Below are 24,469 nucleotides of genomic sequence, written 5' to 3'. Positions count from 1 at the left end.
AAGATAGTTCTCTGATTTTAGTGGGGTATGTGGTGCTTGATTAAAAAAAAAAAGATTCCTGATCTCATCTTTCAATTGAGGGGGTCTGGGTAGAGACCAATGGTGGGTGTATTGAACAGCTACCCAGGTGACTCTGATTCAGGTAGCCCATTGACCATCTTATGAATAGGGGATCTTCCAAATGAAAGGAGCAGAGATCGGCTCAACTATGTCAAGTTCAAAGGCCATTTTTCTTGTGTAAGGACGGAGAGAACTGTATTCCCAGGAACCCAGGAATGTCACACAAGCAGAATTCTGCAAGGTCCAGCATCAGGGCAGCTCCAGGTGTACTGGCTTGCCCCTTCCCCCCACCTCTACCTCTCCTGTTTTCTCTGATTCTTTGTATCTGATCTCTTCTCTCTCAGTCCTTAGGTCCTCAGGACTTGGGTGTGTGCTGCCACTCAGCGTCCCAGCTCTTCCCCCTACATTTCTCACCACCACTCGTGCACTTACCTGTGTCTTTTGTTTCAAATTCCCCAGAGGCAATTTGATCAGTGCAATGTATCCTCTGGAGTCCTGGTACCCCAATCAAAGGTTAGGAAAACCACTGAGAACCATTCCTCTGGGCATCCACTCCTCGTCCAGGCAGCTGGGGGCTAGCAATGGAAGGAAGGTTTTGTAGAAAATCATGGCAGGGAGGCTGAGGGAGCACTGGCCAAAGTCTGTTACTGGCCTCGCACCTTCTCGCCATTTCAATATCAGAATTTATGACCAGTGACAAAATAGGGAGTAAATTTGTCTCCACAAAAGACCTTTACCTTAAGGAATGTTCACCATAAAATAGGGAATGTGTAACACTGCTACAGAGTGTGATGTTTTAATAATGCAAATACTCAAAGAGGGGAGTTTTAAGATGTTTGGATATTGAGGAACTTTTAGAACCCAAAGGCCAGCAAATGGGAATACTCATTTGGATAAGACTTTCTTTTCAGTTGAGTTGAACTTCAAGTGCTCATTTTGTCTTCATAGTCCTGGGAATTATTGGCATTAAACCCCATCTTAGCTAGCTAGAGTTTTCTATGTTGTTGTTAGGGTGATTTTATTTACTTATCAGACTCAGTGGGAGTATGATTTACTTGATGGAAATTTACCTTGATGAACTCATTTTGCGTCTTAGAAGTAAGAAAAAAAAACAGCTCATACTCGGAATTGATTTCCTTGGCAAAATAATAATTAAAGAGCTTGTGTGTGCACGCGCTCTCCCCTACCCCCCTCTCCCTCCCTCTGTGTATGTGGGGTGTGTGTGTGTGCGTGTGTGATAAGAAAAGGTAAAATATTGGAGTCAAAAACTAAATTATTTCCCCGAAACTTGTAACCCGTCCCCAGCTTAGAAAGATTTCATTTTGGACAGTGCAATGAAATTTAAGTAATTATCCATGTTGTGTGTCTGTGTTTGACAGCAAAGCCTTCAAAATATTTTGATGTGCAACCTTTCTTCTTTTCCTTTGTGTTGTCAGACAACATGCCAGCTGTCAGATGGAGGGAAGCAAGAAACTTTGGCATCACTATTCCCGCCACCTTCACCGTGGAGTCCCTATGAATAGCATAATTAGGATAAACCAGCCTCAGAGGGAGAGCCACAGGTGGTACTCCTTGTATCTAGAGCTGAAGGTGTGAATGAATTTCAGTGTCTTTTTGATACCCAGACAACAATAAGATTACAAAGAGTGAAGGTTTTGTTATGAGAGAGCCCAATATTTGAAGTAAATAATAATGATGATGATACTTTTCATTATCATGCAGCTTTCCCCTTTGAAAGAGTTTTCAAAGAAGAAAGCGCCCTGTTTTCAGAACAGCCAGTTTCCCCTCTTATCTCTCTATGGAGTCTCTCTGAACTCCCTCTTTTAAGGAAGGGGAGGTGATACTGATCTGAGCCAGGTGATAGGTGGAGGGAATTAAGTCTGTTGTGGAAGTGTTACTATAAAATACATTTGCTGTAATTATCAGAAAAGGAAACCATAGTGACCTTCATCTGCAATGTTCTTAGTTGTCGCCCTATTTCTCAGCTTTATTTTCTGTCCAGTCCTTGCCATTTCAGAATGATCACTACTTTTATGGCCCATCTTAAGTTCTAGCTCCCTTTGTCTCTGCCCTGATTGCTCCATATTGAAGAAACCTGCTCTCTTCGGACCACCTATAGCACAAACAGAAACAAAATTTGTCACATGATTCAGCATTTGTATTACCTTTAGCTGTGTCTTAACACCTCGTGTTTTTAACCAGATTTTGAACTACTTGAGAAAACAGAAGGTGACTTGGTCTTCAATGTACTCTTCATGACATTTCACACATTTCTGGGTCCATAATGGCACATTCTACTTTAATCACAGTCAACCCGCCTCAGGAACATCCAAACAGCATCAAAAGAGGGATGGGCGATGATGGAAGTTGTGGGCCCTCTGACCTTGTGCTATCTTTTCTTCTGCCCTTACCTGGGTCTTTTCAGCTTCCAGCTCTGGTCCCACACTCACCCCTCCAGCTTGCTCAGAGGTTCAGCGACCGTCATTTGGTCAGCTCTACTCCATTTGGTCAGCTCCACCTATAGCTCTGCAAGCCCCTGACTCCTGGGTGCTCTGGGTGACTGTTCTGCCTTAGCCTCCATGATCAGGAATGGACCACAGATGCTCAATTGTAAATAATCTACCTTGTCTCTTGCAATCAATTAACATCAAGCCAAACTTTGTGTCAGGGCCACAGCTGTGTGTAATCTGACCCACCTCTACTTCTCCAGCCTTTTTTCTCATTTCTGTCCCATTCCCTCAAAAATTCTGGCCTTTTCTGGCCCTTGAAGCTTCAGGATGCTTTCACTCCTATTCTCTCTACCTGGAGGGCTTTCCCTGCAGCTGACCACACATCTGGTTCCCACTCATGTTGTCAGCTCACCCTTCTTAAAGTTGACATCATCCAATTACTCTCTCAACCCATTTTCACTACCTTCACGGTATACACTACCATCTATAATTATTTGTTAATGTGTTTACCACATATCTTCTCCCATCAGGAGAATGTAAACTCCATGAAAGCAGGGGCTTTATCTTTTCTATCACTGAGAGGGCACTGAATGTAGGAAATGCTTAATATATGGATGGGTGCTTGCACGGATGTGGAAGGAGTGAGAACATAGAAAAACAAAGTTCTTTAGTAATGTCTGTTCTCCCTATACTTGTTTTTGCTTCAGGGACCATGCTCTCACTCTCTCTTGTTATATATGGTTTGGCACCCAATTGAGAACTAAACTGTAAATGTCACAGATGCCAAGTTGTCTTAGTGAGCTGGAGATCCACGCCAACCCTTGATTAATTACCTGTTTTTCCTCACATTTGAATAGAGTGACACCAGTTTTTAGTTGATCACCTGCTGACTCTAGCACGTGGATGAGACACGGTGCCACCTGCGCTGTGTGGGGGTACTACACCACCAGCAGCTCCATCTGCTCGAGCCTGCTCGTTGTTCCAAGGGGGCCCTGCCCAGTGGGCCTTGGTGATATAGAAGCCAAAACAGACAACTGGGAAGATGAAGTCACACTACTTACCTGCATGTCACAGACAAGCAAACCAAGGTTCAGAGGCTCAATAACAAAGCTGGTAAAAAAACAAGAAATGAACAGACATGCTGGTTGTGAAATCCAATTTTATGTGATTCCCTCTGCATCACTGTCTTTCTTTTGGTCCTCTGCATTTTTTCGGCATCTTCTATCCCTTACAATCATAGTGTAACTGAATGAAAGTTCCATGACTGTCAGAAGGTGGTCTCCAGCGGCAACATAAACCATGGGGTCCTTTGTAAATTCCCTTAAAACATATGTCCTGGGGAGAATGCTGGAGGTGGTCTCCTTAATACTCTAGGGTGGGGTCTGCAAACTTTTGGTAAAGAGCCATATGGGAATTTTACACTTTGCAGGCTAAGAGGCAAAATCAAGGATATTACATGATACTTACATGAGAAGACATGAGATGAATTTTTGCATTTTTTTCCAACAATTTAAAAATGTAAAGTCTTCTTAGCCACAGACCATACAGAAACAGCCCAATTGGGTCTGAAGGCTGTGGTTTCATGGCTCCTACTCCAGGGGAAGAACAGAAATATTAGCCCAGGACTCTTAAACCAGCACCATATTGAGTGTGTGTGTGTGTGTATGTGTGCAGAACAATATATACTTTATGTATATACTTAATATATGTATATATATAGATATATATATATAGATTATACGTGCACTTTCCAATTTCCTGAGCAACGTCAATCCCCTAAACTCATTGACCTTGCCTTCAGTCACAAACTTGGCTCCTTTTTGGGGTGTGCTCACTTCCACACTTGTGTCCTGGCAGTCCCTTCTGAATTCTGTAACATCTGTGGAAAGTTGGAAGGGGCCATACCTTTTAACTTGGCCATAGGAGATGTATTTTCTCACTGGAACCTCATCAGGTGGAGACATGAGCCTCATTATGGTGTTAACTATCTGGCTGTACTTTTCTCTCTCACTTTCTCTCTTTAGACGTCCCACAGAGGCCTTTCTGCTCATTCAGTTCTCTGTAACACATCACTTAACAAAACCCTCATTAGACTTGATTGCTAGATTTTCAGTAAACAATAAAACTTTCTTTTGAGCATTGCTATACTGGTGAGACTACTAAGGCAAATGGAATTAGGCCTATTTGGAGTTCTGTTTCTCTACAGGTGTAGGTAAAGGGCCTCATTTTTAACTGAAGGGGGCAGTAGTTTTAGAACTTTAAGAACTTCCTAACCATTTAAGACTGGGTCATGCCTTAAACCATATTTTGACTATAACACATTGGCTTCTTCTATGGAAGGTTCTTCCCAGTGTTTTTTTTTTAAATTTTATTTTATTATGTTAGTCACCATACATTATCCCAGTGGTTTTTAATAGGACTTTAAACACCATCCAGAGTTGGAGGCAAAGCCCCAAGGCAGGATCTTCCCACATGAAGCCAGAACAGAGCTCTATTCCCAAGTACAGTAGACCCTTGAACAACACAGGGGTCAGGGGGACACTGATTCCCCCCCCCACACACACATAGATAAAATTTCACTAACTTTTGATTCTCCCAAAACCTAACGACTAATAGCCTACTGTTGACCAGAATCCTTACTTATAAACCGTCAATTAACACATATTTTGTATATGTATTGTATACTGTATTTTTACAATAAAGTGAGCTAGAGAAAAGAAAATGTTAAGATCATAAGGAAAAGAAAATATGTTTACAGTACTGTATAGTATTTATCAAAAACATCTGCATGTAAGTGGGCCTATGTAGTTTAAAACATGTTGTTCAAAGGTCAACTGTACTCCATTTTCCTGCCTTGTTAGTACGTGGATGGTTATATTTCTGTACCTTGCAGTTAGTTGTGGTCTCTAGCTTGCTTTGGATGATAAAATTTGAGAGGAGGTAGCATGTGTCTCCTCTAGGCAGAAATATTAAACCCCCAGAGCAAGAGACAAGTGCTCCTTTTTTTTTTTTTTCCCAGCGACAGGGAACACGGAAGCCCAGTGAAGATGGATTTGCAATCAGTCTGGGGCCTTCATGAAAAGTTCTCCACGAAGCCATACTGAGCATGCAGTTTGAGCAAGAAATAGACCTTTGTGGTTTTAAGTCATTGAGATTTGGCGTTTATTGTTATTTCAGCACAACTCAGCCCATCCTGACTGCTATGCTCTGTCTAGTCCAAATGCATGAGAGTAGAGCAAGAAAAAAAATGTCAAGCTGCTTGTTTGGAAGAATTACTGTTAATAGTGGTTTCCAGTTAGACTATTCCTGGATACAGTTGTCCTGTGCACATACTTGTGGAGCTGTAGCTGTAGGCAGTTGTGTGTCTTTGAGTAAGGAACCAAAGACCAAACCTCTATCACTATCCAGATAGTGGGGTGCATGCCATTGCATTTTGCTCTGCAAACATTGATTGAGTGCCTCTGTATACAAGACACTGTTAGAACTTAGACTGCTTTATCAGACAGTTTCTGAAGAACTGCAAGTATTTTCTTTGATTTCTTGTTTTTCTTGTGGTCCAGCAATTAGTTAGGAGGACACCTAATTAGCAGCTATTGTACCTCTATGCAGACAATTTACAAGTCTATTCTCCAAAAGGGGAAATGTTAATGAGAAGAGAATCCTGTGGCTGAACTCTTGGAGGGGATAACTCTCTGCCTTCATTATATTCACTGGGCAACTTGGTTCCTTCAGAGTGTGCTGAACTTGGTCAGCAGAAGCATCCAGCGACTCACGTGACACAGGGTTTATTTTGACCTCCTCAGATTGAAAACTTACTGCTAGTTTAGTGAGCCTTCTTGGCCAGCATGAACAGGTAATGTGAAAAATCAAAACTGACAGCACATTTAAATCACGCCCCTAACCCAGATTGGGCATCTATACATCTCATGGAACAATTTAAATCCCCAGATGAAAAAGCAAGGGGCACTATTACAATTGTTGAAGGATGTGTATTGAAGGTAGAACTTTCCAGCTACTAAGGACCAGGGTTTGGGTAGTCCCCGTTTAGGTTGCGGGGTGGGGGGGCGGCGGGATTTAGCCACTGACCAGTTAGGAAGCCTGGAGAAGCCACAAAATATGAAGGTAGACTTTCTCATTTTCATCCAGCACACACCTGTAGCCACTATAGAATTTCCAATACTAAGCGAGATCACTAGGGAATCCTCTTTTTCTCCTCTTACTGCAAAGTAACCAGATTTATTCAGTAAGTATTTTTTCTGAATCTCCACAAGACGCTCACTTTGTTAGTTGAATAAGGAAATGCCAAGCTCATGAATAAGTGGTTTCTTCAACTCCAGTGTTGATGGTATAACCTGCGACAGGGTCCCTTTTGCTTACAGGTCTTCTTAAGTTATACTTAGCCAGTGTGCAAGATGGAAAAGAAACTTGTGAACCTTGGATATTCCTGTGTGTATGTGGGGGGAGGGGGGATAGAAATACGGAGGCAAGTCAGAGGCTCTTCTGAGGAAGAGGGAAGAATAAGTACTCCCATGTTGGCAGAACTTTGAGAATTTGCCTTTTCTGTCCAAAACCAATATCTGAGCCATGATATCAATACTTTTGAGACAAGAAAAAATACTGGGTATTAGAAATGGTTTCTTTTTTTGTTAATGTACAGGGGCAAGGAAGCACCTGTTGCTTTATCAAAATGAGTTCCACAGTTAAGATGCTCAGAGGATTGAACAAACAGTTTTGAGCAATCTTACTTCATAAGGTAGGATTACGGGTGATTTGTTTCCCATACCAAACTATGGGTCTCTTCCAATAAGTGCAGCTTTGTTCCTCCAGCATTGTGATCAACGAGGCTGGGGGGTCTCAGAGTTCTGTATGAGGCCACCTCTGTATGGGAGGTGGCTTCAAATTCTCTGGACTTCTGATTCCACCATGGCTGCAACAACCAGTTCACATGGGCTTCAAGCTGCTCTGCACAGGTACAATTAACAGTATCTTGCTTGGCTATGCATCACATGCCTCTTGCATTTCTTTCGAAGATTTGCTGATGTCAGCACCTAGGGGGGTAGTGGGAGCTGCTTGGCAGGTTTGCAGGGGCATCCTGGAGGCCTGGGAATTAATGACCCTTCGGGGAACCCTTGGCCAATGGAAGCTGAGAGTTGAGGAATAAATGCTTCCTCGTCTCATCCCCCAGGTAGGCACGTCTAAGGCACATTTAACAAGGCTTCTCAGAAGGTCTCAAGGGATCTAGCATTGCAGCGTCTATAGTGGGGCCCACATTGATAGCATGTCTTCGTGTTGGCTTCCCCCCCATCCCTGTCTCTGTCCCCCAGCCCCTCCCTCCTGCCCAAGCATCCATTTGCCAAAGAAACCACCTGCATACAAAGTTTGTCTCAGGCTCTCTTTTGAGGAAGGCTTTCCTAAGATACATTCTATTCATAGGCTTTCCCTGTCTTCGGCAGAAGTGTGTAATTTCAGGCTAAATTCAGTCTTAGTGCTGTTGGGACATTATTAGTGAATATGAAAGATCCCACTTTTCCATTTCCAATGCAGTTTTAGCGCCAGGGGTCAGTGGACTAAAATGATCCCATTAAAATGGTCAATGACCTATTTTTTTTCCTTTTGATATAGGAGAGGTTCTTTTAATGTGTGTTTCTAGCCCACTGTATTGCTCCTTTGTGAGCCTCATTATAAAGCCCTGACCTTCAGGAAAGAAATTAAAGGATAGGGGCATTTCATGGTATTCGTGTTCTTTCTCTGTATGCTTTTTGATCTTTGTAAAGTATAAACAGTCTGGGAAGAGCGCTGACGAGGCCAGCGTTATAACCTTGATCCTGGCATGGGCTGATTAGCCTTGCATAGCGGAAAACCATCACATAGCCTGAAATTGCATTCTGAATTCTGGTGGAACGTGGTGTGTCTGCTCTTGGTCACCCAGGGTAGCAGATGACAACACGCATTTCATCCTCCCTCCTGAACACCAAACACAAGCGCCGGGGACAGTGATTTGCAAGTGCAGTGTTGCTTGCGATGCTGAGATGAACACGCTTATGTGATGCAGCACGTTTAGCTGGCTGAGCAGGGCTCAGAGGAGACTCATGGAGGCAGTGCCCTGGGGTTAGGAGTGTGAGGGCAGCAAAGCACTGGAGCTGTTTGTCACAGGAGACAAGGGACTTGGGGGGATGCTGGATGCGAGCAGAGTAGCTTCAAGGCACGCGACCCAGACGTGGCGCTCCTCTAGTGGAAGCCAAGGGGGCGCCGGGCTCCCCACTCAGTGTGGCACCTCTGCTGCCTTAGTGGGATCTGTTCTGTGCAGAGATGGCACACCCGCCCAGACGTGGGCGTTTGTGGGTGTGTGTGGGAGGGGCTAGGGACAAGGCTAAGAGATTTGGAGTCAGCCAAGCTGCTGAGTGCTCTAAAAACCGTGTGCTTACGGTGCATTCGCTGTGGCACTTTTCGGCTTGTCCCGGATGAGTTGACTCTGCAGCCATATTCCTAACAGCAGCCGGTCATCTGGCAACTCAGGAAGCTGCTGTTGTCCCTGAGTTTCAGAGAAGGCCTGGTGGCTCCCCAGGAGGGCTGCAGCTTGGCAGAGACTTGGCTAAGGGTAGAATTGGTTCTCCAGGGGAAAGCATGTTTGAATTTAATTTTGTGGTCTAGGAATGTGGAATTTTTTTTTTTTTTAATTTTTGAGGTGAAATTTGTATAACATAAAATTAACCATTTTAAGGAACACAAGCTGTGGCATTTAGTATATTTACAGTGTTGACGAAACACCACCTCCATCCACTTCCAAAATATTTTCATCACCCCCAAATGTGACCCCAGTGGAATGTCATAATGTGGTATTAATACCTGACTACACTGAGAATTGCCTTTCTATGAGGAGAAAAAAAAATTTTTTTTTAAAGATTTACTTATTTATTTTAGAGGAAGCACACAAGCATGAGAGCAGGGGAGGGGCAGAGGGAGATGGGGAGAATCTCAAGCAGACTACCCGCTGAGTGCGGAGCCTGACATGGGGCTCAATCTCAAAACCCTGAGATCATGACCAAGAGTCCTACACTCAACCAACTGAGCCACCCAGGCGCCCTTCCACCCCCAAAAGTTTGAAGAACAAATGGAACAAAATACTACCTTTTAATTTTATTCTATTTTTAAATGACATATATTTTTGTTCCTTCAAATTTATAGAGACCATGTATTTTCAATGCACAAAACTAAAAAAATTGTGAAATCAGAAGGAAAAAATTGTGAAATCTGAAGGAAAAAAAATACCCAAACGCAATATGAAGAAGATGCAAGGCTAGTTCGGACAAAGTTACAGCAAAATCTTTTGCTAAATATACATGCTCTGGGGGCGCCTGGGCGGCTCAGTCATTAGGCGTCTGCCTTCGGCTCAGGTCATGATTCCAGGGTCCTGGGATCGAGCCCCGCGTCAGGCTCCCTGCCCTGCGGGAGGCCTGCTTCTCCCTCTCCCACTCCCCCTGCTTGTGTTCTCTCTCTTGCTGTCTCTGTCAAATAAATAAAATCTTTAAAAAAAAAAAAATATATATATATATATATATATACATGCTCTGTTCTAGCCCCCATGTCTAGATCAACATAGATGGTTATGTATGAGAATCCCCTGAAAGAATCTGGACAGTGTGTCTTCCTGAATCTCCCATGTGATTTTTGCTAAGCCTCTTCTAGTATGTTTGAGAATTGCTGGTTCCACATCAGGAGTTGTTCATAATCAGGTCAGACTGGAGGTAAAAGTTTGATACTTACTGGGTGACCTTGGCAAGATGGGTACAATTTTTGTGAGCCTTGGTTTTTCTTCTCTGTAAAATGGGGTTAATATCTGCCTCATGAGTTAATTGCTTATTGTGAAAAGTAAATACCGGGTACATAGTGCTGCGTAAATGATAATTAAAAAAAAAGAGAGAGACAACAGTAAAGAAAGGCAGAGATGCAGATGTTTGGGGGCCAGCTCAGCCCCGCCCCAGGCACGTGCCTCTCAGGCATTTTATCCTCACGGTGGGTTTGATTTAAATTCATGCTGCCGCAAATGGGGTCAAACCCCCACATACTAAAGCCAGGATGCCAAACATCTGCTGGGCCCTGTCAGCTACTGCCAGAGACTATCTCCCAGTTTAAAGCAAGATCACTTTGGGTAGCAAGTGACTCTGTGGCACATCCGTTAAAGAGAAATCTGAGAAAGCGCAGTGAGTGGGGCAGGAAAGGTGGTGTGCCCTGCATATGACTAACCAATGGCACGGGGGAGCTTTGCCTCGGCCCCTCCCAAGGCTAGAAATGGCACTAGTTCGACAGGGCCGGCCTTGTTGCCTACGGTAGGGTGTCTGATTCTCACCAGGCTGAGAAGCCATGTGTCATGCCCCAAGGGCTGGTTTTGTGTAGGACCTGAACACTTCATTTCCTGTGATCCAGGTGTGGAATGAAATTTGGAATCCCATTAGCTTTGCCTGGGTGATACGTCCAGCGCCTCCAATCTGTAATTCATTCAGCAAATTGTTGAAAATCTCTGGTTTGGATGTTATTCAAGGAAAGAAGACATGGCCCCAGCTGTCATGAGAGTCTCAGTCTAGAGTCTCATTCCTTGAAGCATCCTGGGGGGGTCTTCACCTCTCAAGACATATATCCCATGCATCAGAAAAGCATTCCATGAGCAGACAGATTTGGGAAAGAACATATAGGACATAACTTTACATTAGTGTTTAAAACCTCTAAGATGTCCCATAGCAAAGGAAAAAAAAAGAAAAAACTCTTACTGAATGTGTCCAGTACTAATTTAAACATGAAATCTTTTGCCACTTAAAACTTCTTAACATCACCTGCACTGGTGTTCCCTGCTGGTCTGGAAGAAATCTGTCAAAATATCAGTTTTCCAGACTGTGATTCATAAAACTATACAGAAACTACTTCATATATAGATACAGATCTATGTAGTGCCTTCAGAACCTTTGAGATCTGATTCCATTTCTCCAACCCCCTAAAGGAGAGATGGCAAACTGCTCAATGTTTGCAGCCAGCCAGCTCAGATAAGCAGGACGGGCAGCAGGCTGGCAGGCAGGCTGGGAGTCTGTCTGTGCTCACTGACAATTTGGTGGCAGTGCTGTGACCTGGAAAGACACATCCCTCAGCTCAAGTCGGCCTCTGCTGGGTGGTAGGAATGTGGGTCACACCAGTGAGAGTTCTGTTTCTTAGGAGAACACGGAAACCTGTATTTTTTAGACATGAAATTTCGCAACTTCAGATTAGTAAAACACTGTGCTGGCCAAACAGAACAACAGAAACACTCTTCTATAGGCCAGTCCTGGGGGAGCTACCAAGCTGTGGCCTGGCCCTGGGGAGACGGGGTGTGAACTATTTGCAGATTAGTAAGATCTATAACACCAAAGGATCTGTGAGCTCGTGAGGCAAATGCCACACCTAGATAATTATGTTGGTGACCGTACCCTCCACGCGCTGTGATTCCCCGCGTACATCCTCCTTGGCTCCTCAGTCAAAAGCAGTGGCGCAGCTCAAGACTTTCTTCCCTGATACAGTTTCTGCAATTAGCTTCCAGGACAGTTCGTCCATCTCCTTTGCTGTTTTTCCTTTTCTCCCCAAGTTTGGGAATGTTGGAAAGTCCCAGGGTACAGGCCTCAACTCTTTGTTCTTCCTTATTTACAGTCCCCTCCTTAGAGACGTCACGAAGCCTGCGGGGCTAAATGCCATCTCTATGTCTGCATGTGCATATTTCTATTTCTAGCCCAATTTTCACTCCTGAGCTCTCCAGAGTTGTACATTCAAGTCTCTTCTTCAGTCCTAGTAGATCTTGAACTGGGCAGATGCAAAGCAGATATCCGGATTTTTCCAATCCCCAAAGCTTCTACACACACAGCCTCCCCCGTCTTGGTTACTGGTGACAACAGACTGTGTGGCTAATTCCCTCCCCCGCTTCAAGTCTTGAACTAAATGCTCCCTCCTCCGGGAGGCCTGCCCTGGTCACCCTGTTTGAGACTGGGCAGCCTACCTCTGGTTCCCCTTAGCCTGCTTGATCTTCTCCCAAGCACTTACCTTCTAACACACAATATATTCTTATGTTTATTGAGCATCTGCCCACACTAGAATGTAAACTCCACAAGGGCTGAGGATACTTGTCTGTTTAATTTCCTAATATACCCTTAGATTCAATATGAAGCACATAGTAGATGCTCAATAAATGTTTGAATCAATAAATGCCAGTTGCCACTTGGCAAAGAATTTTCAAGAGAAAAGGTGCTTAAAAGCTCAAGCTTGTCATAAAAGTTCAAGTGTTAATACACGTCCACTAGTTAGTGTCCATTAACTGAATTGAACCACAAACCACTGAGAGTATAAACAAGGAACGTCTTCAAAATGTATTTGGTATGTGGAAACACCAAGATAGTAGGGGCAGGTTTTAAGAACTATATACATAAGTATATAATGTGTGTGCAGATATATATAGATTTTTTTCTGATCAGGAGTTTCACATTTTGTTTCATAAGCCAAATATTCTAGGGAACATCTATCTGTTGAAGCGTTCTACCAACTTTCTGCTAGGGTTCCAAATTTAAAATTAAAAAACAAAAACAAACCAGAGGTACTGCCGACTTCTCCCTGTACTGATAGCTCATTTCCCAGTGTGTTGCTAATCTCCAGTTTTGTCCCAAAGATAGTATTTTAAAAACTTTCACACTGAGTTCCTTTGTGTATCAAAGACAAAGTTATTATCAAAATTATTACTCACGTTCTTTGTCATGCAAAAAGCATAAGTAATGTTTTTAATAACGCAAGCCATTAAAAAGTGGATGGGCTGAATTCATTGTGTCTGTTTCTAGCCTGCTTTGGGAAAGAATTTTCTCTGCACAAAGGTGTAACCCTTTGATGCCTGCATGAGTCTTTCCCTCTGTTTTTCAATATAGAGTTGAGCACCTATTTCATTTAGAGACTCAGAGCTAAAGCTTCAGCCTCTCAAGCCCCTTCCCTAGAGATGGAAGGTTTTTGGAAGGAACAGTTTCACTGTAAGGAACAACTTTCTTGGGAAAAATTGCTTTGGAAGAAAATAAAATTTCTGGATTTTGTTTTAGGTATGACTGATACTCCTTTCTTCAAAATGGCTTAGGGGGTAGGTTCATCGGAGAGGGGATACTTCAGGAGTTAAGATGCCCTTCAGGATTGAGGTCCTGGCACTGGCAACCTGGAAAGTAAGAATGTGGTACGTGGATAGCAGAGACCAGGCAGACGTACCCCCATCCCCCTACCTGAGGCCCAAGCAGACATCACTGAGAACAGGAAATCCTTGTCCAGAGCCTCACAATATTTTTTAAATGTGGTGGTCCAGGCAGTCAGCCCCAATTGCTTTGAATCAGCATGTGAAATTACCGTAGTGGATACAATTTTTAAAAGTAGTAAGAAAATACTTTTAAAAGATGGATGGATGTCAGGCAGACCAACACCAAGTGAAGGCCAAATTTCAGGGGCCTGTGGTTGTGGCCGCGATGTCACCAGCCTTCCTAAGTTCCAAAACTCCGGTTCCTGTCCAGACTTTTGACTGAGACCAGACCTGATGGCCCTCTTTAGGATGTCTCAAACCTTCAGAAAAGGCTTTGGAGCAAGACACACTAAGAGTGGTTATAAGAGCTTTGTCTGGGCTTAGCCCAGTGTGCTTTGAATCTTCTGGGTGCCCATAACCAGTGTCTTCATCCTAGACTCCTGAAATTATTTGGCATACAGATGTGACTTGTTCTGAGTTTCCTTCAGAAGGAACCAGGGGGCCTGTAGCTTTAATTCCTTTCCCAAATAGCAGTCTTTGTTCTAGTTAAGAGCCCAGCCTATAAAGTAGTTACATAATGGGGGAAAGGCAAGAAGGCTGGGATTAGAATAGCTCCCCAGGGAGAGGAAAACACATTGTAACTTTCTGAAACCCCAAATCTGTACTGCTTCTCTGCTCTTGAAAGAAATGGATGTTTATTTTTTCCTTCTCCTTGCAGAGAAGAAATGTGAAGGATCAAAAGAACGGATTTGCCTGGATGTTCGTGTGGCCTGATTAGGTTGGAATTAGTCTTTTTCTCTCTTCACTGAGAGAAGCAGAGACCATCTGCAGAAATTATTTAAATTGGTGTGCCTTCCAGGGAAGCTGTTTTCTTCGCCGCTGCATTTATTGTAGCGCCAGGGAGCTCAACAGGCCCATTCCACATTTTTGCTGTTATAGCACCAATGTTGCCTTTGGCCATTAGATTAACAAAAGGAAAAATTAACTTTCCTCCAGCTGAAAGTTAACACCTTAGATTAATTAAAAAGCGAATGTGATCGAGGCCCCTGGATTTTTCTCTGAAGGTCCTTTCTGCAGGGGCTTCAGGTCTGCAGTGAAGCTTCTCAGCTGATGAGGGGCTTGGGGAGGGAAGAGTTGAATGTTTCATCAGGATTAATTTATAATGTAACTTGCCCAATGTGAATAGAAAGCAAACCAGTGGGAATCTAAAGCCTCTCTTGCTCCATGCAGAAGGGATCCTCACTGCTGTTTGTTTTGGAGGAGATGGGGAAGGAGCTAAGATGGGCACGTGGGCTGCATGCCGCTTTCTGGAATGAGGCTGCCTTCTGTCTATGTGCCAGGTGCCCCATGCACTCTCCCTGTGACCTTGGGCAAGCTACTTCATTTCTCAGAAACTGTTTTCTCATCAACAAAATGGGTATAAATAATAAAACCTACAAGCCACGAAGCCCTTAGCATATAAAAGGCACTCATTAGATGGTGGTCATTATTGTCAGCATATTTATTGGGGGGGGTTGTGGTTGGTGCTTTGGCACTTAGTAATAATCACTGATCTTACAAACACACAGGTGATATTGACAATTATCCATCATCACTTGGTCTTTGGGACCAATACTCCTATGCTAAGCCGCATGTTTTAATTATGCTTTTCTACATGTAACTTTGCTAGGAGGGATCTGATTTGACAAAGGTCATCAAAATCTAATAGACTATGTCTTGGCAAATCTCTTTCCATATATTTCGCTTATTTTTAAAAAAATTTTAAAGTTTTTTTTTTTTGACAGAGAGATAGCAGAGAGCAGGAACACAAGCAGGGGGAGTGGGAGAGGGAGAAGCAGGCTTCCCGCTGAGCAGGGAGCCCTATGTGGGCTCCATCCCAGGATCCTGGGATCATGACCTGAGCCGAAGGCAGATGCTTAATGACTGAGCCACCCAGGTGCCCCTATTTTGCTTATTCTTTGAAGATCTCTATGCCTTAGAAATGTTGTTTCTTAATTCTCCCAACTACAAATTTGGCTTCTTCTGGATTCTTTCATGTTTAAAAGCATTTAAAGCTTCTCACTGTCTTGTCCTAATCCGCTTTCTCTCCCTTAGCCCATGGACCATAAAACACCCTAGCCACACTGAAATTCCTGCATTTTTCAAACCATTCGGGATTTTTATACTGTCTGCTTTAGGTCATAAATTTCCTCTGTCCTGGAAAACTTTTCTCCCCTCTGAATCTGGGATCTGGAAAACTCCTCTTTATCATTGAGCCCTATACCCAATACCCACCTTTTCATCTCTGAAGCTCTCCTCTGATTAATCCACATCCTGGTCCCATTCTTCTTTACAGGAACAATGCATTTCTCTTTATATTCCATTGCCTTTAATTTTGTGTATGACAATAACAGTATCATTAAGGGGTTAATTTATGGGGCAAAATCATTCTCTACAGTTTCTAGAATATGACCATGCACTGGTCATTGTGTGAAGATGTACTTGGTTAATCTCATTTATGCTTTACAACAACTTCAAGAGGTGAAAACTAGGGCTTTTTGTAGTTGGCAAATGGGGAAACTGAGGCTCAAATGTACTTGCCACAGTCCCCCAGCTAGCATGTGGTAGAGGAAGGGCTAGAACATGGGCCAGTTTGTCTCTAAAGCCCATATGTCAAAAAGTGTACTATCCTTCCCGGCATTGCCTGGATAAATTCCATTCTATTATTTTATTTTATTTTATTTTTTATTTATTTTTTGCATTTCTTTTTTTATGTTATGTTAATCACCATACATTACATCATTAGTTTTTGATGTAGTGTTCCATATTCATTCTTTGCATATAACACCCAGTGTTCCATGCAGAACGTGCCCTCTTGAATACCCATCACCAGGCTAAACTATCCCCCCACCCCCCTCCCCTCTAGAACCCTAAGTTTGTTTTTCAGAGTCCACATTCTCTCATGGTTCGTCTGTCCCTCCGATTTCCCCCCCTTCATTCTTCCCCTCCTGCTATCTTCTTCTTCTTCTTTTTCTTTTTTGACATATAATGTATTACTTGTTTCAGAGGTACAGATCTGAGATTCAACAGTCCTACACAATTCACAACACTCACCATAGCACATACCCTCCCCAATGTCTATCACCCAGCCGCCCCATCCCTCCCACCCCCCACCACTCCAGCAACCCTCAGTTTGTTTCCTGAGATTAAGAATTCCTCATATCAGTGAGGTCATATGATACATATCTTTCTATGATTGACTTATTTCACTCAGCATAATATCCTCCAGTTCCATCCACATCATTGCAAATGGCAAGATTTCATTTCTTTTGATGGCTGCATAATATTCCATCATGTATATATACCACTTCTTCTTTATCCATTCATCTGTCGATGGACATCTTGGCTCTTTCCACAGTTTGGCTATTGTAGACATTGCTCCTATAAACATCGGGGTGCACGTACCCCTTCGGATCCCTACATTTGTATCTTTGGGGTAAATACCCAGTAGTACAATTGTTGGATCGTATGGTAGTTCTATTTCCAACTTTTTGAAGAACCTCCATACTGTTTTCCAGAGTGGCTGCACCAGCTTGCATTCCCACCAACAGTGTAAGAGGGTTCCCCTTTCTCTGCATCCCCGCCAACATCTGTCGTTTCCTGACTTGTTAATTTTAGCCATTCTGACTGGGGTGAGGTGATATCTCACTGAGGTTTTGATTTGGATTTCCCTGATGCTGAGCGATGTTGAGCACTTTTTCATGTGTCTGTTGGCCATTTGGATGTCTTCTTTGGAAAAATGTCTGTTCATGTCTTCTGCCCATTTCTTGATTGGATCATTTGTTCTTTGGGTGTTGAGTTTAAGAAGTTCTTTATAGATTTTGGATATTAGCCCTTTATCTGATATGTCATTTGCAAATAACTTCTCCCATTCTGTCAGTTGTCTTTTGGTTTTGTTGACTGTTTCTTTTGCTGTGGAAAAGCTTTTTATCTTGATGAGGTCCCAATAGTTCATTTTTGCCCTTGCTTCCCTGGCCTTTGGCGATGTTTCTAGGAAGAAGTTGCTGTGGCTGAGGTCGAAGAGGTTGCTGCCTGTGTTCTCCTTTAGGATTTTGATGGACTCCTGTCTCACATTTAGGTCTTTCAACCATTTGGAGTCTATTTTTGTGTATGGTGTAAGGAAATGGTCCAGTTTCATTCTTCTGCATGTGGCTGTCCAATTTTCCCAACACTATTTGTTGAAGAGACTGTCTTTTTCCATTGGACATTCTTTCCTGCTTTGTCAAAGATTAGTTGACCATAGAGTTGAGGGTCCATTTCTGGGCTCTCTATTCTATTCCATTGATCTATGTGTCTGTTTTTGTGCCAGTACCATACTGTCTTGATGATGACAGCTTTGTAATAGAGCTGGAAGTCTGGAATTGTGATGCCGCCAGCTTTGCTTTTCTTTTTCAACATTCCTCTGGCTACTTGGGGTCTTCTCTGGTTCTATACAAATTTTAGGATTATTTGTTCCATTTCTTTGAAAAAAGTGGATGGTATTTTGATAAGGATTGCATTGAATGTGTAGATTGCTCTAGGTAGCATTGACATCTTCACAATATTTGTTCTTCCAATCCATGAGCATGGAACATTCATCCATTTCTTTGTGTCTTCCTCAATTTCTTTCATGAGTATTTTACAGTTTTCTGAGCACAGATTCTTTGCCTCTTTGGTTAGATTTATGCCTAGGTATCTTATGGTTTTGGGTGCAATTGTAAATGGGATCGACTCCTTCATTTCTCGTTCTTCTGTCTTGTTGTTGGTGTATAGGAATGCCACTGATATCTGTGCATTGATTTTATATCCTGTCACTTTGCTGAATTCCTATATGAGTGCTAGCAGTTTTGGGGTGGAGTCTTTTGGGTTTTCCATATAAAGTATCATATCATCTGCAAAGAGTGAGAGTTTGACTTCTTCTTTGCCGATTCGGATGCCTTTTATTTCTTTTTGTTGTCTGATTGCTGTGGCTAGGACTTCTAGTACTATGTTGAATAGCACTGGTGATAGTGGACATCCCTGCTATGTTCCTGACCTTAGGGAGAAAGCTGTCAGTTTTTCCCCATTGAGGATGATATTCGCTGTGAGTTTTTCATAGATGGCTCTTATGATACTGAGGTATGTACCCTCTATGCCTATACTCTGAAGAGTTTTGATCAAGAAAGGATGCTGTACTTTGTCAAATGCTTTTTCTGCATCTATTGAGAGGATCATATGGTTCTTGTTCTTTCTTTTATTAATGTATTGTATCACATAGATTGATTTGCGGATGTTGAACCAACCTTGCAGCCCAGGGATAAATCCCACTTGGTCGTGGTGAATAATCCTTTTAATGTACTGTTGGATCCTATTGGCTAGTATTTTGGTGAGAATTTTTGCATCTGTGTTCATCAGGGCTATTGGTCTGTAATTCTCCTTTTTGATGGGGTCTTTGTCTGGTTTGGGGATTAAGGTAACAGTGGCCTCATAAAACGAGCTTGGAAGTTTTCCTTCCATTTCTATTTTGTGGAACAGTTTCAGAAGAACAGGTATTAATTCTTCTTTAAATGTTTGGTAGAATTCCCCTGGGAAGCCATGTGGCTCTTGTTTGTTGGGAGATTTTTGATGACTGCTTCAATTTCCTTAGTGGTTATAGGTCTGTTCAGGTTTTCTATTTCTTCCTGGTTCAGTTTTGGTAGTTGATACATCTCTAGGAATGCATCCATTTCCTCCAGATTATCTAATTTGCTGGTATAGAGTTGCTCATAATATGTTCTTATAATTGTTTGTATTTCTTTCGTGTTGGTTGTGATCTCTCTGCTTTCATTCATGATTTTGTTGATTTGGGTCATTTCTCTTTTCTTTTTGATAAGTCTGGCCAGGGGTTTATCAATCTTGTTAATTCTTTGAAAGAACAAGCTCCTAGTTTCATTGATCTGCTCTACTGTTCTTTTAGTTTCTATTTCATTGATTTCTGCTCTGATCTTTATTATTTCTCTTCTCCTGCTGGGTTTGGGCTTTATTTGCTGTTCTTTCTCCAGCTCCTTTAGGTGTAGGGTTAGGTTGTGTATTTGAGACCTTTCTTGTTTCTTGAGAAAGGCTTGTATTGCTATATACTTTCCTCTTAGGACCGCATTTGCTGCATCCCAAAGATTTTGAACAGTTGTGTTTTCATTTTCATTTGTTTCCATGAATTTTTTTAATTCTTCTTTAATTTTCTGGTTGACCCATTCATTCTTTAGTAGGATGCTGTTTAGCCTCCATGTATTTGAGTTCTTTCTGACTTTCCTCTTGTGATTGAGTTCTAGTTTCAAAGCATTGTGGTCTGAAAATATGCAGGGAATGATCCCAATCTTCTGGTACCAGTTGAGACCTGATTTGTGACCAAGATGTGATCGATTCTGGAGAATGTTCCATGGGCACTAGAGAAGAATGTGTATTCTGTTGCTTTGGGATGGAATGTTCTGAACATATCTGTGAAGTCCATTTGGTCCAGTGTGTCATTTAAAGTCTTTATTTCCTTGTTGATCTCTTGCTTAGATGATCTGTCCATTTCAGTGAGGGGAGTGTTAAAGTCCCCCACTATTATTGTATTGTTGCTGATGTGTTTCTTTGCTTTTGTTATTAATTGGCTTATATAATTGGCTGCTCCCATGTTAGGGGCATAGATATTTACAATTGTTAGATCTTCTTGTTGGATAGACCCTTTAAGTAGGATATAGTGTCCTTCCTCATCTCTTATTACAGTCTTTGGTTTAAAATCTAATTTGTCTGATATAAGGATTGCCACCACAGCTTTCTTTTGGTGTCCATTAGCATGGTAAATGGTTTTCCACCCCTTCACTTTCAATCTGGGGGTGTCTTTGGGTCTAAAATGAGTCTCTTGCAGACAGCATATCGATGGGTCTTGTTTTTTTTATCCAATCTGATAGCCTGTGTCTTTTGATTGGGGCATTTAGCCCATTTACATTCAGGGTAACTATTGAAAGATATGAATTTAGTGCCATTGTATTGCCTGTAAGGTGACTGTTACTGTATATTGTGTGTGTTCCTTTCTGGTCTATGTTGCTTTTAGGCTCTCTCTTTGCTTAGAGGACCCCTTTCAATATTTCTTGTAGGACTGGTTTTGTGTTTGCAAATCCCTTTAGTTTTTGTTTGTCCTGGAAGCTTTTTATCTCTCCTTCTATTTTCAATGACAGCCTAGCTGGATATAGTATTCTTGGCTGCATATTTTTCTCATTTAGTGCTATGAATATATCCTGCCAGTCCTCTCTGGCCTGCCAGGTCTCTGTGTATAGGTCTGTTGCCCATCTAATGTTTCTACCATTGTAGGTTACAGACCTCTTGTCCCGAGCTGCTTTCAGGATTTTCTCTTTGTCTCTGAGACTCATAAGTTTTACTATTAGATGTCAGGGTGTTGACCTATTTTTATTGATTTTGAGAGGGTTTCTCTGTGCCTCCTGGATTTTGATGCCTGTTTCCTTCCCCAAATTCGGGAGGTTCTCTGCTATAATTTGCTTCAATATACCTTCTGCCCCTCTCTCTCTTTCTTCTTCTTCTGGGATCCCAATTATTCTAATGCTGTTTCGTCTTATGGTATCGCTTATCTCTCAAATTCTGCCCTCGTGATCCAGTAGTTGTTTATCTCTCTTTTTCTCAGCTTCTTTATTTTCCATCATTTTGTCTTCTATATCACTAATTCCCTCATCTGCCTCATTTATCCTAGCAGTTAGAGCCCCCATTTTTGATTGCACCTCATTAATAGCCTTTTTGATTTTGACTTGGTTAGATTTTAGTTCTTTCGTTTCTTCAGAAAGGGTTTCTCTAATAACTTCCATGCTTTTTTCAAGCCCAGCTAATATCTTTAAAATCATCTTTCTGAACTCTAGTTCTGACATCGTACTAATGTCTGTATTGAGTAGTTCCCTGGCAGTCGGTACTGCCTCTTGTTCTTTTTGTTAAGGTAATTTTTTCTGTCTTGTCATTTTGTCCAGAGGAGAATAGATGAATGAGAGAACAAAGTGCTAACAGGGTAACAACATCCCCAGAAAATATACACTAAACAAATCAGAAAAGACCTGAAACCAGGGGAAAAGAAAGGGAAAGAAAGAAAAAAGAAAATAAAAAGATAAAAACAAGCAAAAACAAAAAAACCCAAAAAAACCAGAATATGATCACATATGATCAGGCTGGTGCATAGATCAGTGCCACATACTAGATTTTGGGCATATTTGGTCTGTTAGAAGAAAGTGCCTCCCAAAATTTTAAATAAAGAAAAACTTATATATTTACAAAAATAATAGTTAATACAATGAAGGGATGGAATATGACTGTAAAGATGTAAATTATAAAAAATTTTATAAAAGGAAGTGATAAGTTGGTTGAAAAAAGAAAGAGGATTTAAAAAAAAAAGGAGAGAATGTGATCAGGCAGGAGACTAGAACAAAGCCATACACTAGATATTTAGGGTATATTTTGATCTGTTACAAGAAACTGTATCTCAAAATTTTAAATAGAGAACAACTTATATATATATATATATATATATATACCAAAAATAAGGTTAACTACTATGAAGGGATAGAATATGACTCTAACAATGAAAAATAAAAAAGATTTTTAAAAAAGGGATTGATAAGATGTTGGTTGAAAAAGGGGGAAAAAAAAGATGTTAAAAAAAATTAACTTTGGAAGACTGAAGAATCATGGTAAAAAAGCCATGGATTCTATGTGCAGTATTCCCCTAGCGCTGGAGTTCTGCCGTTCTCATTGATCAGTAAACTTGGTCTTGGCTGGCTGTTCTTGCTGATCTTCTGGGGGAGGGGCCTGTTGCCATGGTTCCCAAATGTCTTTGCTGGAGGCGGAATTGCCCCGCCCTTGCCGGGTCCGGGTTAAGTCATCTGCTTGGTTTGCTCTCAGGAGCTTTTGTTCCCTGCAAGCTTTCCGTACAGCTTTGGAGGATGAGAGTGAAAATGGTGGCCTCCCAATCACTGCCCTGGAGGAGCCGAGAACCTGGGGCCCTACTCCTCGGTGTGCCCCCAGAGAAAAGCGGTCAATCACTCCCAACTCCCCGGTCTCCGGCCAGACTCCGTGCTCACCCAGCCTGTGACCGAGTGTTTCTATCTCTGGCACCCGACCCTGTGTGGAGTCTCCAAACCCAGCAGATCCCTGCGGTGCACTCCCGCACCACTCCTCCCAGGGGAGGAAGGGGAGTCTCCCCGGATCTGCCACTTGTTGGGTCCCTGCTGGAAGAGCAGTGGCCTGACTGTGCCGCGGATCACAGTTTATGGCAACCCCGAGCTGAGAGCCCAGGCCTCGGCTCCCTCTCTGCAGCCAGCCTCCCTGCTCCAATACCTGGGAGCTCTGCCGCACTCAGGCACCCCCGGTCTTTCTGTGACCCCAAGTGTCCTGAGACCACACTGTCCCAGTGAGGGTTCCACCCCCAGCTTAGCCACTGGAGTGACGTCGCTCAGCGGAGCCAACTTCTAAAATTTCCGATTTTGTGCTCTGCTGCTCTATCACTTGCCAGAAGTGGCAGACAGAGGCCCCCTCCCCTGCCGTCTATCCTCCCGAATATCGCCTCGGATTCACTTCTCCACATGTCCTATCTTCCAGAAAGTGGTCGCTTTTCTGTTCAGAGAGTTTTTGCTATTCTTTTCTTCAATCTCCTGTTTAGTTCGTAGGTGTTCAGAATGGTTTGATCCCTATCCAGTTGAATTCCTGGGACTAGATGAAATCCAGGTCTCCTACTCCTCTGCCATCTTGCTCCTCCCCCCAATTCCATTCAATTTTTATGGTCATGTTGGTCTTTTTTTTTTAAATTATAGGTCCTCTGAGGTCCAGGACCATGGCTCATTTGTCATTTCATTCCCTAGGCCTTAGCATGGAGCCTGCTTCCTGGTGGGTACCCAGAACATGGTGGAAGGATTGACTTTGGGCATTCGTGGGCTAGCAAAGACAAGAGTTGAGGACAGTGGCCCCCTAATCTCTGAAATATGACACAGGCCCTTATTGACATCAGTTTGTATGTCCCTCAGACAATGACTAATGATACTCAGTCTTCCTGAGCACATTAAGACGTTATTAAATTCTGTCAGCTTAGCTCTCCTACCTTCTAAATTAGAGCAGTGAGCATGGTTTCTCTGCTCAAGTCACGTTTTGCTGCAGCAGATTCCATTCAACCTCCTGACACCAATTTGTGTGATATTTTAGCATTTAGCGCATAGACCGGAAAATGGCATTCCTGCCTGTGTCCTTTAGGCAGACAGCCCACTTTGAGGTTCAGGCATGTGGTTTGTGCTTGCCCCAAGTCTAGTCTACTCTATTGAAATTCTCCTCCTGAAATTCACTCATTAAACTCTCCCATGATCCATCACGATGAAACTGATTCTCAAAGTGTTGTCTTTTACCGTTATTAATCTTTGGGGTTTGATGCTCGCTGGTGCTTCTGACTGGCTCACATGATTTCAGCTATTAATCTTTATCTCAATCAAATTATTTACTGTTTTAACTTGGAAGGTCTTGCTGTCTCTGGGGCTGAATCTTATCAGCTCTGATGGCTTCGCAGTGAAAGTTTTTGTTTTTTTTTTAAACCCACCAACTTTTTGGTTTGTGAGCAAATTCTACCCACAAGAATTCCTGGACAGTGATGTTGTTTTCTTGAGCCTTTTCCAAACACTATTTTCTC

The sequence above is a fragment of the Halichoerus grypus genome, chromosome 1, assembly GCF_964656455.1.
Source record: "Halichoerus grypus chromosome 1, mHalGry1.hap1.1, whole genome shotgun sequence".
Lineage (NCBI taxonomy): Eukaryota > Metazoa > Chordata > Mammalia > Carnivora > Phocidae > Halichoerus > Halichoerus grypus.
Note: the sequence above shows the minus strand (reverse complement) of the source record.